Source organism: Schistocerca piceifrons, chromosome 3 (assembly GCF_021461385.2).
Source record: "Schistocerca piceifrons isolate TAMUIC-IGC-003096 chromosome 3, iqSchPice1.1, whole genome shotgun sequence".
NCBI classification, from domain to species: domain Eukaryota; kingdom Metazoa; phylum Arthropoda; class Insecta; order Orthoptera; family Acrididae; genus Schistocerca; species Schistocerca piceifrons.
Window position 1 is genome coordinate 656,995,952 of NC_060140.1, and position 17,864 is coordinate 657,013,815.

Genomic DNA, 17,864 nt, shown 5'->3' on the forward strand with positions numbered 1-17,864 from the left:
TGCTTTATAAGGAGTGGGGCGTTGTACAGAGCTGAGATGTGAACAATTAGGAAAGACAACGAAAGAAGAATCGGAGATGTGAATTTGGAGGAGGATGGTAGGTATAAATAAGTAGACAAACTGAGGAAATGTGAGAAGAATGAGGGAAAGAGAGAGATAATTTTTAAAGCAAGTCAGGAAGAGGAAACACTATTGGCTTGGACATTGGATAAGAAGAAATTGTTTGCCGATGGATGCTATGGAAGGAATGGTGAATGGAAGAAGGAGGAGAGAATGCAGAAGATACCAGATGGTGGATAGTATAGGAATAGAAAACAATTATGAGAAAATGAAGAGGGAAGCAAATGAGAGGACTGCATGGAGAGCTGCATGTGAAGACCTGCTCTAGGACAGAACACTGATGATAATGACCAAGATTTCACTTAATTCAAAAGGGCTGCATTCTATGTCTCCACGAGGATGGGTAGTCGAGGTCGTAACATTCTATTACATCTACTGAGCATTCCAGTGTCATACAATTCAGTGTTGAACACATTAGATACATGAAGTTATGCTCCCTAAAGTCACAAAGACTGACGTCAACTACACCAGAAGAGTGGTAATGGAGGATGATTGTACTGTTTACCACCAAGTATGTAACTTACACCTTTGTTTTGTAACAGGAAGCAACTATTCCACAATATAACTACAAAGTCTTCCAAGATTTGTTGTTAAAATGTCCTCGATAAACATGTTGCATCAAACTGGTACAATATTTAAAGCTATTGACAATAGCTTCCCTTGTCTTTATGAGGAAAGTAACTGGCTGTCAAAGAAATCATAGGAATCTGCAGATTTAAATGATGTGCAGTAGAAATCATGATATGTCATATGTAATGTCATCTTCCCCTTCACAAGGTAGCTTTCGTGACACAACTCTGAACTACTTTGGTATCAAGTTCTCACTTCAATTAACTGCTGAGTGCATGGCCCATATCTCTATTAAAGTAGTTCGTAATGACAATATTATCAAAATGATATTTGCTAGTCACCATACAGCAGAGATGCTGAGTCACAGATAGGCCTGTTTGGCTGAAAGGTTTGCTTGACAGCCTTTCTGCTGTGCCTGTCTGTGACTCAGCATACCCACTATATGGTGAGTAGCAACTTTTCATAATATTATCACTATTCCATCCTGGATTTTCCAAAGTAGTCAGTACACATTCTAACTTCCATGACCTGTTTGGTGGTTGAGTCTTAGTAATTTGTAGTGTCACATAGAATCTGCATCTGCTCAAACAAGATCTTGTGGTTACTGACACGTTCTGCCATGTTGATTTTCAGTTTAATACTGGGAAACTAAACAATGTGACCCAATACTGCTACTATCACATTCCCAAGGAATAGTAAATATATGTGAAACTTCCAAATCATCTTTATTGAGTACAGCATCTCTGATATTTTCTTAGGCATCTGAAAAATGAATGAATTTCTTGCCTGTTTAAAATTCACTCAGTTTTACTCACCATTCTTTCAAAGAATGGAAGAAATGTAATACACTGATCCTTTTCTGCTAATTAAGTGGCTGTGCATCTTCATTTTCCAAAGGATGTTGACCTGAGCATGTCTTGTGACTGTTGTCTGAATGTACCACATTAAATGGTTATTTTGGCACCAAAGCTCTATGTTGTAGGATGGAAGTGTCCTAAACTTCATGTAGTTATTTCATCCCAGATTTTCCACTGTTTGATTCTGTCCAGTTCCTTCTCTTCCATCCTACAACTCAGAGTTATTTCCCATTACATTACTCAGTACCCACATTTGTCTCTCTCTCTCTCTCTCTCTCTTTCTCTCTCTCCCCCCCCCCCCCCCTTTTTCCTTCCCCTCCTGCTCACCTTCAGAAGGCTTTCCACCTTGAGATGTGCAGTATCATGTCATCTCACTGTGCAAACTTATTTCAGAATTAGTAAGTTTGTGGATTAAAATAATGATTAAGAGAAGGAACTGCCAAAACTACACGTAAGAGGTACCATAAACCTCTACAGGCAGCAGAATGTGTCCTGAAAGTGGGGAAAGAAATTTCTCGAGAGACATCCAGAATAACTAAAAGGCAGAAGTCTGTCTCCCACACACTACGATGTATATGCAGAAGTGACTGGATATGTGGCGTAGAAAATCATAGGCATGGGGATTGAAGTAGGGAATCAGTGTATGTAGACACTTTCTATGCTGATGAGCAGGTCATTGCAACAAACGATGAAGATATATTTTACAAGCTTAGGAAGCTGTTGGTGGAGTATAACAAGTGGGGTTTGAAAATTAATTCCTAGAAGATGGAATATCTATGTTGCAGAGTGAAGTAACATCGACACTGATGGACATCTTATTAAAGTGTGTAAAGAGTTTAAGTATCTTGATAGTATCCTATCATGTGATGGAACATGTGAGAGGTATCCAAAACAAATCAGACAGGAAAGGGCTGCTATCTCAAAACGAGTTCAAAGGTTAAAATTCATTTATACAAATCCAGTGTGGAACCAACAACAAGCTATGGCAGTGAATGCTGAGAACGCTCAGAAAGAAATAAAAAGAGGCTTAGAGCTTTGGAAATGAACCACCCAAGAAGAGCTCATAAAATTTCCCAACTTGACCATGTAAGAAATGAGGAAATAAGAGAAAGTACACAGAGTCACTATAGTATGGATAAAAAAAAAAAGAAGAAAGCCATTGAAGATGGTCTGGGCCTATTGAAAGAATGGACGAAGACAGATGGCCCAAGAGAGTACTTTCATGGCAACCTCCTCAAAGGAAAAGAATAGGAATACCATGGAACATGTGGCTAAGTGGTATCCAACAAGTGATGGATAGAAGAGGAATGGAAAAGAATGAGAAAGATGAGGCATTTGGTGACAGAAGTCTGGGATGCGGTGACAACTGTAGGACCACCGCAACAAGGAAGAAATGAGAAGGAAGCAGATGAAAACCTGCGTAGAATTATGTGAGTTTCTATTATAGTGAGACTTGTGAAAACCACATCATGTTTTGAGCTTCGGATCAGAAGATATTTGAATTTCAGTTGTGCTGAATTGGCATTACATGGGAACAGCTACACGAAGCCATTGTTATGCAGGAAGGAAAAGGCACACACAAAAAGCAGAAGTCATTGTGGTGGGAGTTCAGAGTGCAGCATTGGGAAGTCCAGAATGCTGGAGTAAGAATACCAACAGGGCTAAAAATTAAATATACAGGATTGGACACTCCCCTCAGTTACAACCGGGTGGAACAGTCCAACACGGAAAGGAAAGGATAAATAGTTCATCATATCACTGCATGTTTTCAGAGTTAGGAGTAATTATTTCATGTATCATTCCAAGAATGACTCCTCTGGAGCCAACGAGTTAGGCCATTATATTATGAGGAGGATGAATATTCCCAAAGAGGACTGTCCGACATCACAGCGGCCGAGAAATATTAGCAGTGGGGAGGACAAGTCATCGTTCAAGGAGGAGGCACCAGGTGCTGGAAGAGCCAGCCATGCAATGAATGGCAGCTCCACCTCTATGGCACAATAAGCTTTGTTTTTGCTCATGCCAAGGTAGCAACGCACAATCAAGTACAGTCATGTATACAGCGAATTTGATTGGATTGATAAAGTAAATTTTGATTTCTGACAATCTACTAAGATATAGATGACTACAGATGATGAACAAAGCTTACACCATGCTAAATGCCATCAAACCAATTCTTGTCAGTAAGTGGGACAATGTGGGCTAACACATTTTTTACAGTCTCTGTGTTGTGACTATATATTTGTTGATGACCTCTTGGTCTTGATGGCAAGTTTAGATTATTTTTGTGTCTTGGAGAATATCGTGTATCTTATTGCCAGCAGATCCTAAACTATCCTGGCATTGTGGTCTTAAGTCCCATGTGGCAGGCAGCATAAATCATATGTCACATTGTATAGCGGTGTTGTAGCAGCTTAGACTGTAAATTCAAATGTGAGAAACTGTTGCGTTCAGGACAGTAATGTCCTGTTAGTCGGAAGTAGTTAGTAATAGTCGTGCGAGTTTCATGAATTCTGATAAATGCATTTCTAACTTGCACAACTGATGTAACAAATCTACACCTACCAAAATGGAGGATACTTGGCCTCAACAACATACTAAAATTTTACCAGATTTCTTTGCTCTTCATTTACCAATGTACCGACTTACCCCAGGATGTTGCTGTGTTACAGTAATTCATCATCACAGTTCACCTGCTGGAATGCAGTGTGCTAGCAACTGCACTGCAAGTAAGGGCAGATAAATTTGACACATTAAGGATGTGCAGGTGCACTTTGGAGATGCAGTAGCAGTAGGTAGGTGGGCACTGCACTACACTTTTTGGTACAGGCTGGTTGTCCCACAGCGTGTTGTTGGTTAGGGTTTGGGCAGTTACTTTCTCTCAATGTCAATCAAATCATTTTGTTGCAATTAGCACTAAAAATGCTAAACCCAATTAATTTATAATATGAGGGGAGTAAATGATGTCAGAAAATGGTGCTCCATAGAGCCAGGAAACAGCATGGTATATTGAAATGTAATTAATAACAGTTGGTCAAATATTCTCCAGAGTACGTTTCAGGTTTTCAAACAACACTGAACAGTACTGGCTGGATGTTGAACAGCATCCTGCTTCCAGCAGAGAGTGTGTTGTAATGGGCCCAACACTTTGGTGGACACTAATAACATTGCCCAAGTCAGTCGTAAAGTGAGTCATAATGAGGTTCTACGGTAGCCAGCAGGAGATGGACTGGTGCCAGAAGCACACAGGGTCAAATAGAGAGATGGCCATTCACCTCAATAGCAGTGGCAGCTGAAGTAGTAACAAACAACATGCTGCAGAATTCTTCAAAAGCCAAGTTCTCAAATTCTTTATCAGCTTTTGTAACACCAAACCAGAACAGTTGATAGTGACAAAGATCCAGAAGATTCCACTTCAAGAGTGAAGAACTGGGTGCAACTGACGTGGATAGAAATGAGTGGCAACTGAGCAGTACTGAAGTTTTCAGTCCTGACACGTAATCCACGTGAGTATTGTATGGAGATTAGGATCTCCCAGTATTGTGTCAACTGAACACATGAATGCTAAACCACTGGTCATCAATATGAGCAATTCAACCACATTAGTATTGATGACACTCAAGCAATGATAGATTCACTAAACTTTACATCATTAGGGAATTTTTGTGTACGCAGCATGCCAAAGATAAAGATTGTTGTGAGATGTCTGTATAAGTGCATAGTGCTCAGAGTATTTTGTTCTGCACCCTTTCTTTAATCGGTGATTTCTGGGGAGAAGAATGGAAAGAAATGGCTTCTACTGTTAGATTAGTTATGATTAAGTTGCATTAGAAACTCTATTTAGACAACTGACTGAAATGGTGTGCATCTGCACTGAAGGGAGCATTGGCCAGTCTCGCTTAATTATAAATCTGGTGTCTGTTCTTTTGGAAATGTCTGAATGAACAGACACCACATATATAAATAAGGTGAGACTAGCCAATGACCCCTTCAGTGAAAATGCACACCACACTTGAACACTTATTGGAATCAGCGAAATGCCGCAATGGCTTAGCAGTCAGAGCATCGTAGCAAGCAAGAGACCCAAGTTTGAGTCTGGTCAGGCACAAATTTTCAACTTTCCCAATGATGTAAATCGATGACCACTACTCAGCTAAATGTCATTCATTCTTTTGCGTCTTGACTGGAAATAGTTGCAAGACAATGAAATGTTGTCCAGATTGTGGACTAGTCTTTGAGTTAATTACTAAAGTGATGCATGACAGTAACAATTGTATTTCTAAGGAAATAAAAGGTCAAGGTGAGCTAAAACTTACAATGAATCTTTGCAAGATTTTTTTCATCCTTACTGAAAAGAATACCTACCTCACAGTTCAGAAGAATTGTTTCTAAGTGGTCTGGCAACTTAAGAGCCTGCACTTGAGATCCTGGTTTGGGGAAATTCTCTTTCAATTCAAATTACAATATGATGGTTGCAGACATTAGCCATTGCCTTGTACTATGTGTGTTGTCCTTCCAAGCCATAATTACATAATATCTGTGCACAGACGTCTGAGTTCAATATTCATACAGACTCTCAGTTTGACAGAATTATTTGACTGATTTACAAATCAAAAAATTCAGTCCACGGAATAGCACTTTAGATATTGTATGCCGAACTTAACTCAGTATCGCAAAAGAAAGTAAAGCAACATTACATACAGTCATCTTAATCTCAATAATAATTTTAACAGTATGTAGTAATCGTAGAGAGGTTCAACAATAATAGTCAGATTACTATATAATATATAGCATCGAAATTATTACTTTTCAACTTTTTTACAGTACAGAGAGTAGAGAAACAATCTCAAGGGGTCAAGTCAAAGTGGTAAAATGTTTTACTGTTGTTGCTAATTGCAACATTAGGTAATCTCAGTTTGGAATTAACAACCTGCAACAAACCACAATCAGACAAAACTGATAGAATGAATCATATGATCCCAGTTTCATGCTCGATTTCAAGTGACAAACACAATACATGAAGCTGAATTTAAATTTAAGTAAATTTCATGTTTGTTTATAAAGTTTGACAACCAAATATAACATCACAAGATGATAACCATCCTATTAACTATACATTAAAGTAGTTCAAGAACATAATTTTAAAGAACATTAACATGGCAAAAACATGTATTTAAATTTCAGTTTAATATTGTTTCATTTTCATAGAAAACCAGGTGTAATTACAAATTTCCAAATCTGCTCCATTAAGTATCCAACAATACTTTATTATTCACTACTTAACAGTTGATTACCTGGCCGTAAAAATGTGTATTAACTTCACTCAAAATTTTGTCACATGCATAAAAAATGCAGTTTTGTAAAGCATTAACAACTTTTCCAAGTCAAATATTGTGGACACTTTTGTTGTTATTCTAGTGTTATTTAAACTTTTTATCTCCAAGCTTCAAGACTTTGCAACTAAAATTCTAAGAAGCCGGCCTTGCCGAGGGATAGTGAACATTCCACCAGATATGGTGAACAGCTGTAAATACAGAATAAGCATGATGATGATGATGATGATGATGATTTGGGTTGAGGGGGTGCTCGACATCATGGTCATCAGCGCCCTGACAAAAAGGCAACACGAAATCTCATGGGTGGGGACGAAGACTGTCCCGACATGTTGAGCTGTTTATAATGTAGTAAAGTCTGCTGCCCTTCTCCACCAGTTTAGGGATGAGGCCTGACAGTTCACAAAATTTCACTGCTCTGTGAACACTGGTATTGGTATCTGCGAGGATGGTGGGCAGATCTCCAGCGAGACCGAGGGCTGCCTAATATCACTATACAAGACACACTTAACCACAATATACTGAACTGAAAGCATCATGCCACAAACTGCACAGAATGGTGGATCCTCCTGCCGGAGGAGGAAGCCATGTGTGAAAGGGCTACACCCAATGCGCAGTCTGGTAAGCAAAACCTCCTTCCAGCGACGAGGCTGACACGAAGTCCGCCAAGCCTTTGTGGTCGATTTGAGTGACCACAGTCTGTTGTCTGACACCTGCAACCATTTAGTCTCCCACTAACGGCCAACATGCTTCCTTGGCAGCTTTGTCAGCCTTGTCGTTACCCTGTATCCCAAAGTGGCCAGGTACCCAGCAAAAGATCACCTCCTTGCCACGGCGTTGGAGTCGCTGTAAGGAGTCATGGACGAGCTCAGTCAGCGGGTCTACTGGATAAATTTGGTAAAGTGCTTGTAGTGCATAAAGAGAGTCGGAACAGACAAGAAAATTCGTACAGTGATGTCTGTGAACCCTTTCCAGTGCCATCAGAATGCCATATAACACCGCATCATAATTTGTAAATTTTTCTGCAAGACGCACTTTAAAAATCCTATCAGGGAAAACCACAGAAAAACCGAGAGGTTTCTCCTGCAGGGATCCATCTGTATAAAATAACGATAAAACTATGGTACATAATTAAAATAGACAAAAACAAAGTTGTAAAAACCATATCTGGAATACAGCTTTTCGTGTACTGTGTCAAGCTTAAAATCACTTTGGGCCTCTGAAGACACCAAGGCGGCAGTGAGTTCCATCCCTGTGTGTGTATTTTGATGCCCGAGAGATTCAGATCCTTGAGACAGTCTGTAGCACATATACCAAATGGCTGGGTCGCTTGGGGCCGATTCCTGAACAGTCATTCGAAGGTGGGTTGGATCACTGAACTAAATGCCAATGACTGAGGTGACACTGAGATTTTCAGCACCTGTCGACCCAAAAGGATATGTCGTCGAATCTGGAATGGTGGCTCACCAGCCTCTGCACAGACTCTGAACTGGGCTGGTCCGAAAGGCTCCAGTCGATATCCGAATGCCCTCATGGTGGACAGCATCTAACATCTGGAGGTAGGAAGGATGAGCCGATCCATAGACAATGCTCCAATAGTCTAAGTGTGATTGAACAAATGCCCTATAAAACTACAGGAGTCAGGACCTGTCAGCTCCCCATGTTCCTCCGCCACGGCATTTCAAAGTTTTCAACGACCGGAAGCCCTCTGTTTGTATGTCTTTCAAGTGTGGAAGCCATGTTAATTTTGAGTCAAATAATAAACCCAAAAAGATCACAGTGTCTTGAAAACATAAAATACAGTCCCCCATTGTAAGCTCTGGTTGGTTAAAACTCTGACGAGCACGATTAAAATTGACACACATCATCTTCTCAGGTGAGTACCGAAAACCAGTTGTCTGGGCCCAGGTTTCCAGCCTCCTAATGGTCAGCTGTAGCCTCGTCGTCATCGTAAAATCAGAGGAAGAGTAGAAGATTGCAAAGTCATCCACAAACAAAGAGCATTTGACAGGGCTCCTGACTGCGGAGGAAATGCCGTTGATAGCGATGGCAAACAATGCGACACTGACGACACTGCCCTGGTGCACACCATCCTCCTGAACAAACCAATAAGACATGGCATCGCCAATGCGATAACAAAAATGCCAGTCCTCGAGAAAGGATTGGATCAGAAGCGGCAGACGTCCACGTTGTTCCCATTCAAGACGTCGGCAAAAAATATTGTACCTCCACGTAGTGTCATATGCTTTTTTGAGGTCAAAAACACACAAACTAAATGGTTTCGACATAAGAAGGGCTCCTGTATTGCCCTCTCCAGTGGAATTAAGTTGTCAAGAGTGGAACGGTAGTGCCTGAATCCACACTGGGAGCGGCTCAGGTGACCTCAGGACTCGAGCAGCCAGACAAGGTGGCGGTTGACCATGCGTTCAAGAGTCTTACCTATACAACTGGTAAGGGTGACACTGATAAGCTGACCTGTCGTTTCAGGGCACAGATGACGAAGCATGGTATAATGGATCTCATCAGGTCCTGGAGCAGTGTCTCTGGCTGCAGATAAAGTTGATTCCAGTTCCCACATGGAGAATGGAAGGTTACAGACTTCATCAGTATGCGAGAAGAAATTGAGCTTCCTCATCTCTGCAGTCCGACAAAATACCTGAACAGCAGGTTCATTCTGGAAACATCCCCCAGGCTGTGGCTAAGCCATGTCTCCGCAATATCCTTTCTTTCAGGAGTGCTAGTTCTGCAAGGTTCGCAGGAGAGCTTCCGTAAAGTTTGGAAAGTAGGAGGCGAGGTACTGGCAGAAGTAAAGCTGTGAGGATGGGGCGTGAGTCGTTCTTGGGTAGCTCAGTTGGTAGAGCACTTGCCCGCGAAAGGCAAAGGTCCTGAGTTCAAGTCTCGGTCCGGCACACAGTTTTAATCTGCCAGGAAGTTTCATATCAGCGCACACTCCGCTGCAGAGTGAAAATCTCATTCTGGAAGCAGGACTTAGTAACAGTACAGAAGTGTTCAGCTAAAACGTGAGCCATGTCTTCTGGTGTGTCCACCAAGACCCCATTATTTGACAATGCCGTAAGGGGATGTGGACTACCCTAGCCTGAGATCCGTCTTATTGATTCCCAAACATGCGCAGCGGAAGTGGACCAATTAATGGAAGTCGTGTGAATTCCCTCCAGGAAGCCCTCTTCCGTTCTTTGATCACTCGCCTTGCATGTGCTCTCGCAAAACCTGAAGACATGAAGATTGTCTGTAGTTGGACACTGTTTGAAGTCATCTGAGGTGGTTACTAGACCTGGGATGGACTCTGCTGCAGCCCTTTGGATCTCATGAGTGATATGGTCCACCATCTCCTGTGCACAATCCTTTCGTTCAAAAATAGCCTGTCGACTGTACTGTAACCAATTTGCCCTTTGTATCAGCCACCTGCGTGGTCTCCTGCTGGCAGATGAATCCACACTGGAAAGTCATCACTAGAATGTATATCTAGAGCCACTTTCCACTGAACTGAGTCTGCAATAGCTGGGGAACAAAAACAAAGATCAATAGCTGAAAAAGACCCTGCAGCTGTGGAAAAGTGAGTCATCTGACCCGTATTCAGAAGACAGAAATTCTCAGAATGGACGAGTTGCTCAATCATCTGATCCCTGAAGCAAGTAGTAGTCAAACACCACAGCACATTGTGGGCATTGAAGTCCCCCACAAGGAGGAAAGGACGTGGGAGTGCCTGGAAGAGGTCTGCCAGTGCGTCTGCATCCAAAGCGTCATTGGGGGCCAGGTACAAAGAACACACTGTGATAGTAAAGGGTGCAAGAACTTTCACAGCAATTGCTTGCATGGTCGTGGTAAGAGGGACAGGAGAGGAGTGGCATCTGTCATCAAGGAAAATAGCCACTCCACCTTTAGCCCTGTCTCCAGCAGTATCCTCCTCCTTGTATATGTGGTAGCCCCGTAATGCAGGTGTGTCTGTGGCTTCAAGATGCGTATCTTGTAAGTAGATGCAGAAAGGTTTATCCTGGACCAGCAGCTGCAATTCTTCCAAATGTGAGTGATATCCATTCAAATTCCACTGCAACACAGAAGTCCCTGTGGAAGCCAGTGGTTAGCGATGGTGGTTCTTTTCTTTCTCCCTCGGAGGCGGCGATTTACCGGGGAGGTCAGGGGGAATGTTAGCCGGTTCCGTGCTCTCTGGTTCCTCCGATTGGAAGTCCATGTCCTCAAGAGCATAGTCACCATCATAAAGTGAGAGGGCTCGTCGATCTGAAGGTTTACCTACAGCATTCTTGGACTTAGAACTGCTTTTCGAAGGACGTTTTTCTTTACTGACAGGAGGCGGCGGCTGCCTGGGTTGCGGGGATGGCTTAGTTGGCTTCTGATGTTGGAGAGTGGTATGTGGCTTAGGTGGTAAGCCTACTGCTGATAGCTTCCAAACGACATCAGTTGCAAGTGGAGTGTTTCCCCCACAGGTACACTGCCAAGTGTGTGTGCTCGTACTGGAATTTGTGGTCTGAGTTTGTGTGGAGGCATCACACTTAGCTATTGGTGTCTTAAGGGTTGATGCAAAAGAAGTAGCAAAGACTGGTGGTTGCATGGCTTTGTAGGCCTTTTTAGCTTCACCATCTTGTATGCGTGTCTCTACTTTCAACTCTTGAATTTTCTTTTCCTTGTTGTAAACCCCACACTTTCTGCTCCACACTGGGTGATCCCCAGAGCAGTTAACACATTTCGGAGGAAGTGTACAAGAAGTCCCCAACTCGTGAGCGGAGTCTCCACAAGTGCCACACATAGCCTTCCCGTTACATCCCATAGTGGTCTTGCCAAATCTTTGACATTTATAGTATTGCATGGGGTTAGGAACAAACGGGCGAACCTTGAGGTGGATATAGCTTGGAAGGATATGTTCCAGTAGCTCAGGAGTACTAAACATTAGAATAAACGTTGCCGATTTTTCCAATTTGCATTGACTCTCCTCATATAATTCTGCACCTCCTTGACACCCACATTCTCCCACTCTTCTCATAACTCTGTGGGGTCCACCTCCATTATATCGGAGTAGGTAACCATGCCCTTACTATAGTTAAGGGTGTTTTGCAATTCAGCCTCAACTGGGTAGTCACCTAAGGCCTTACATCCCAGAAGCTTAGGTATTTGGTTGGAAGTAGCAGTTTCAACTAAAAGCGTTCCATTACGAAGTCGTTTGACACTTTTCAGAGACCCAGCAATACCTTTCAATGCCTTGTGAATATAGAAAGGGGATATCTTCTCACAGCTTCCCCCATTTTGCTGGATTACAATGAAATTGTTATGGCACACTAATGTCCTGTTACTATTACTCTGAGGCTCATTTTTGAGAGGACTGACCAACCGAGCTCTCTTTGAGGAGTGGGTGTACGTGCTGCCTGACGGTACACCCATCCCGTCAGTACAAGTAGTTTCATGAGACAGTTCCACAGGGATCCCACGAGACACTAGGGAAACAACCGTGGACCCAGGCAGAGTCCTGCATGCCTGAGCAAGCCTGATACAACTGGGGGGCGGCAGGTGCCCCAGAGGTTGCCCACTAAAGACTGTTTTACCTCAACAGCCGTTCACCTCCTCAGCACGTAGCACACCTTGAGGTTGAGGTTTTTTTTTTTTATTAAGGTGTGTACCTTCGTTGTGGTCCAGGCGGTGAAGCTAAGACCCCCATTCTCCGAAACGCACAACATTCCACCGCTGCGCCGCATGGTGGTTGTTGAAGTATGACCAGAGCTTACGGTGACAAGAGGACTGATTGTGCTTACCAGTCCCCAGCTCAGAAACACCGGGATCGCCAAGCCTGTACTCAGCAAATGAATGCTGAGCCCCTAAGGGGCAGAATAAGCAATCCCGGACTAAGGTAAAATAAAACCAAATCCACTTTGCATCTGTCTTGTAGCAAGTGGCAAAGTGGCCAGTGTCTGTTCACCAGTGGTGCAGCTGAAATTTATATTCTGGAACCAACCCATCCAGTCTTAACACTCCGAATTCACTCAATGAGTTACTCAACCCCACCTGATTCCACATACAATCATCAAGGAGCATTTTGATAATCACAATATTACCCCAGGTGGTCAACCCACCGCCAGTATTACTGGCACAGCTGGTCTTTCGGATTCTGGGGTGGCCAGGTTAAAATTAAGTGTGATTCAACAGAGAAAGTCTGAGTCCTCTGGCCAACTTAAAACCAAAACAAATACATTTTTTGCAACAGTCAACATACAAACACTTTTACAACCAGGTAAACTTCATAAATAGGGAGATACATTAAAACAACAGAAGATTCTAATTTTGGCGCTTCAAGAAACACAAATGATGGACAATAACACCATGGATTTCAGTAGTTATTGTCTTTTTAAAAGAAAAATTGATAAATGAATACTTAACAATACACCACATCTGGGAGTTGTTTTTGCAGTCTCCAAAAATATTTAAAATTCAATAACAGAGGTAAAACAAATCAATAATAGACTAATGACAATTTCTCTTAAATGCGCAAATAAGACATACACTTTAATTAATGCTCATATGCCAGTCAAAGAGGATAACCATAAAAAAATGAGGAAGTTAATGAAGCTTGGGAAATATTAGAAAGCATCATCTTGAAAATTCCCTCGAACCTTGTTAAAATGTTAACGGATGATTTTAATGTTCAGTTAGATAAAGAGAAAAAATATAAGCAAATGTTGGGTGGATTTACTGTGCACAAATGGACAAACCAAAATGGCCAGAAACTTGTTGAAACATGCAAAAATTTTAACCTTAAAATTGATGTTAACACGTTTTTAAAAGAACCCTTCTAAACAAAATACTTGGTGGGCACCCAATACATTTATGGGGAATGTCAAATCGATCATGTAGCAATTTCATATCCTAACTATAAAGAAATTTTAAATTTCTACATTAGGAAAGGGGCTAATATGGATTCTGACCATTATTTAATTCAAAAATAAAAGTAAAACTTGAACCTCAAAAACTCTTCCAAACAAAAAAATGTTATCCCAAAATCTGACATTGCTAAAATATCTCCAACAAGCAAACTTGACAAAAACAATCCAACAATTGGCAAAGCCTAAAAGAAACATTCATCACAACAGCACAAAATTTAATTCTGCTTCAAAAGAAACAAAAACACCCCTGGTGGAAAGTGGATTGTGAAACAGGAATTAAGTCCACGCACGAGTCATTCAAAAATTGGAATAGTAACGAAACTGAAAATACACACAACACCTTTCTAACTGTATCAAAAGAAACGTCTAAATTAATTTGACAGACTAAAAGAAACTACGAAAATGCCCAAGTTTTAGAAATTGAAAAAGACTTCCAAAACAACAATACAAGATATGTTTATAAAACATTCAAAACGAAAATAACTGGTCATTGCTTAAAAAATGACAATAGCTGCTTGGCTCTTAACAATCAGGAAAATTGTAAGGCACTTGATAATTATTTTGAAAAACTGTTAAATTGTCGAGAATCAGCAACCTAATAACACCAACCCTGACAAAAATTGAAAGAATTAAACAAATTAAGAGGCTAAAAACAATAAAGCATCTAGAGAAGCTGGTGTGATTGCAGAACTACTAAAAGCAGCTGGCCCTAACTTTGTAAAAGGGATCACTCAACTAATAGGACATATCTGGCAAACTGAGAAAATACCTGAGGACTGGAAAACTGCCCTAATTCATCAATTGCATAAAAAAGGGGATAGAACTGATGTTAATAATTTACGAGGACTCTCTCTTCTTCCGGTCACATACAAAATTCTTTAACATTCAGAATGAGATTTTCACTCTGCAGCAGAGTGTGCACTGTTATGAAACTTCCTGGCAGATTGAAACTGTGTGCCATGTCTCCGCAATATCCTTTCTTCCAGGAGCGCTAGTTCTGCATGGTTCGCAGAAGAGCTCCTGTGAAGTTTGGAAGGTAGGAGACAAGGTACTGGCAGAATAGAAGCTGTGAGGGCGGGTCGTGAGTCGTGCTTGGGTAGCTCAGATGGTAGAGCACTTGCTCGTGAAAGGCAAAGGTCTCAAGTTCAAGCCTCGGTCCGGCACACAGTTGGCACACAGTTTTAATCTGCCAGGGAGTTTCTCTCACATTGTTTGCTTGATCGAGCCCAAGAACAGTTAGAACCTAAAATTGGTGAATACCAAGCAGTTTTTAGACCAAATTCTTAATTTAAAACTAATCTTTAGGCACCAAAGAATTTCTGGTAACAATATTGTATGTACATAGGTGGATTTTAAAAAAGTCTACGACTCAGTTGATCGTGAATCTCTTTTCCAAATTTTAAAGGAGCAAGGGCTAGATAATAAAACTCTAACAATGATTAAGGTAACATTAACTGACACTTGCTCTAAAATTAAATTCATGGGAGAAATTTCTGAACCATTTGAGATAAATACTGGTGTTTGACAGGGAGACGGACTCTCCCCATTACTGTTCAATTGTCTCTTGGAAAAGGTGATTACAGAATGGCAAGAGCTAAGTTGAGTCAAAATTCAGATGAATCAGTCAAGTTAGGCAGAAGTAATATTAGAGTAGATTGCCTTGCCTTTGCCGATGATCTGCAAATTTTAACTACAGATATTTCCACAGCTCAAAAACAAATTGAATTTCTTAAAGGAGTTGCAGAAAAAGTAGGACTACAAATAATAATAATAATAATAATAATAATAACATAAAAAAACAAAAAACAAAATATATAATTTGAAATGAACGAGTAGCAAAGTTTTTGAACACAAAATATGCAAAAACAAAAGATTTTCTCACTTTAAATACTTGGGGTAAATCATATGAGAAAACAGTCTGGAAAAAGGTGCAAATGAAGATCGCTGTCAAAAGATAGCAGCTGCATTCAGATTAACATAAAATAGAATGAGACTTTCACTCTGCAGTGGAGTGTGCGCTGATATGAAACTTCCTGGCAGGTTAAAACTGTGTGCCGGGCCAAGACTCGAACTCGGGACCTTTGCCTTTCGTGGGCAAGTGCTCTACCATCTGAGCTACCCAAGCATGACTCACGACCCATCCTCACAGCATCAGTTCTGCCATACCTTGGTCTGCTACCTTCCAAACTTCACAGAAGCTCTTCTGCAAAATGTTGTTTAATCTGCCAGGAAGTTTTATTTAACACAAAATATTTATTATGAACAATCACTTTCTAAATTCAGTAAACTTAGGCTTTACAGCACTGCAATCAAACCTGAATGTCTTTATGGAGCACAAACTTTAATTTTAAGTAGAAAGAGGGATACTGAGGAAATTCAAAAGAAAGAAAGATTATTAGGAAAATATTAGGCCCCAAAATTACTGATGGTGTAACTTACAGGCTAAGAAGTAATAAGGAAATAGAAGAATACACAGACACACATGGTGACATGTTGAGAAAGATAGCTGTAGAGCAGAAACTTGAGTGGACTGTAGCAGTAATGAGGAAGGAGGTGACATCACAGAGACGTGGCGCATAGCAGTAAGTTTCAGTACCATAACTATTGTTAGATCTCAATTAAGATAATCAGATTCACTCCCCCGTTGTATTCGCAGTCACCATCTTAACACTAGTGTGTGAAGCCATGTGGCAAAGCAGGGAGTGAAGTGTTATATAGTATGAAAGAGTATCATGCATACCACATAAAAAGTGTGTCTTAATGTAACTTGTGAGTTAGAATTAAGTTTGTGGTTTAGATCTAGTACTGATAATTATAAGTTGATGTTATTCTTGCAATCAGTAGCATTAAATATTGATGTAACTTACCAGAAACTGGTAGTGCATATAAAGGTAATGAACCAGCATGAATCAAGAGCTATGAACTACAGAAAAATTCTAAGTTAGGCGAAATCGTTTAAGTAATAACAAAAAACAGTGTGTAGGATACAGTTACTCAAAACTTCTGGAAGTTTTAAATCAATGGGGCAGGGTGAGATGTGGCGATGTTACATCATCTCATTGTACACACTTCTTTCAGAGTTTATAAGTTTGTAGATTAAAATATTGATTAAGAGAAGGAAGCAGATGGAAACATATGTAGAAGGATGTGAATATTTACTGCACTGAGATGGTGACAACCACATTGTGATTCAAGTTTGTGATAATGAGATATTTGAATTTTGCTTGAGGCTAATAGTCAGAATTGCTGGTAGCTATGTGAAGCCATTGTAGTGCAGGAGAAAGAAAACGCACACAATAAGTGTGAGTTCTCATGGTGAAAATCCAGAATACAGCATCATTAAGTCTGGTTTAAGAATAACAGAATAATTAGGTATTATCAGAGTTGTGGGACATTATTTAATATATCATTCTGAGAGTGTCTTCCCAGGAGCCATCAAGTTAAGCCTTCTTCAATGAGATGTTTCTCTCCTTGCAAAGAACAGTGGTTGCTGCACGATCTGAAAAGACCTGCTACACCTCATGAAATGTCCTCCTCTTTGTGATTTGTAACCACAGTGCTCTCCAGCTCTGGTGCACTATTCTCAGAGTTTGTTTGGAAAAATGGTTCAAAATGGTTCAAATGGCTCTGAGCACTATGGGACTTAACATCTGTGGTCATCAGTCCCCTATAACTTAGAACCAATTAAACCTAACTAAACTAAGGACATCACACACATCCATGCCCGAGGCAGGATTCGAACCTGCAACCGTAGCAGTTGGAAAAATGGATGCATAAAATAGTTGCTTTAACTCCAATAGTGACTGTGGAAAATGGCAGAGAAAATCACAAAGAAGGTTCTGGACTCATGAATGGTATGAACAGTGCATTGTTGGTAGAGGAACGCTATCAGGTGAAGAAGTATGAAACCGGAATTTCCCTGTAGATGGTACTAGCCATCAGTGTAGGGACCATGAAACACCATCTGCGGCATCATCTGCTTCCTGTAACGGCTGATGACGAATGTCAACACACAGTAACCCACGTTCCATACATCGGTATCTGTTTCAAACCCATAAACATTCTAAGTTTTGTGCCTA

At 40.9% G+C, this 17,864-nt stretch overlaps 1 protein-coding gene across 1 annotated transcript in view; it reads right to left on the reverse strand.

Moving 5' to 3' along the window:
• The window catches only part of LOC124788130 (MAPK regulated corepressor interacting protein 2-like), a 53,371-nt gene that overhangs the window by 2,552 nt on the left and 32,955 nt on the right, over window positions 1-17,864 (reverse strand). The window lies entirely within an intron of this gene.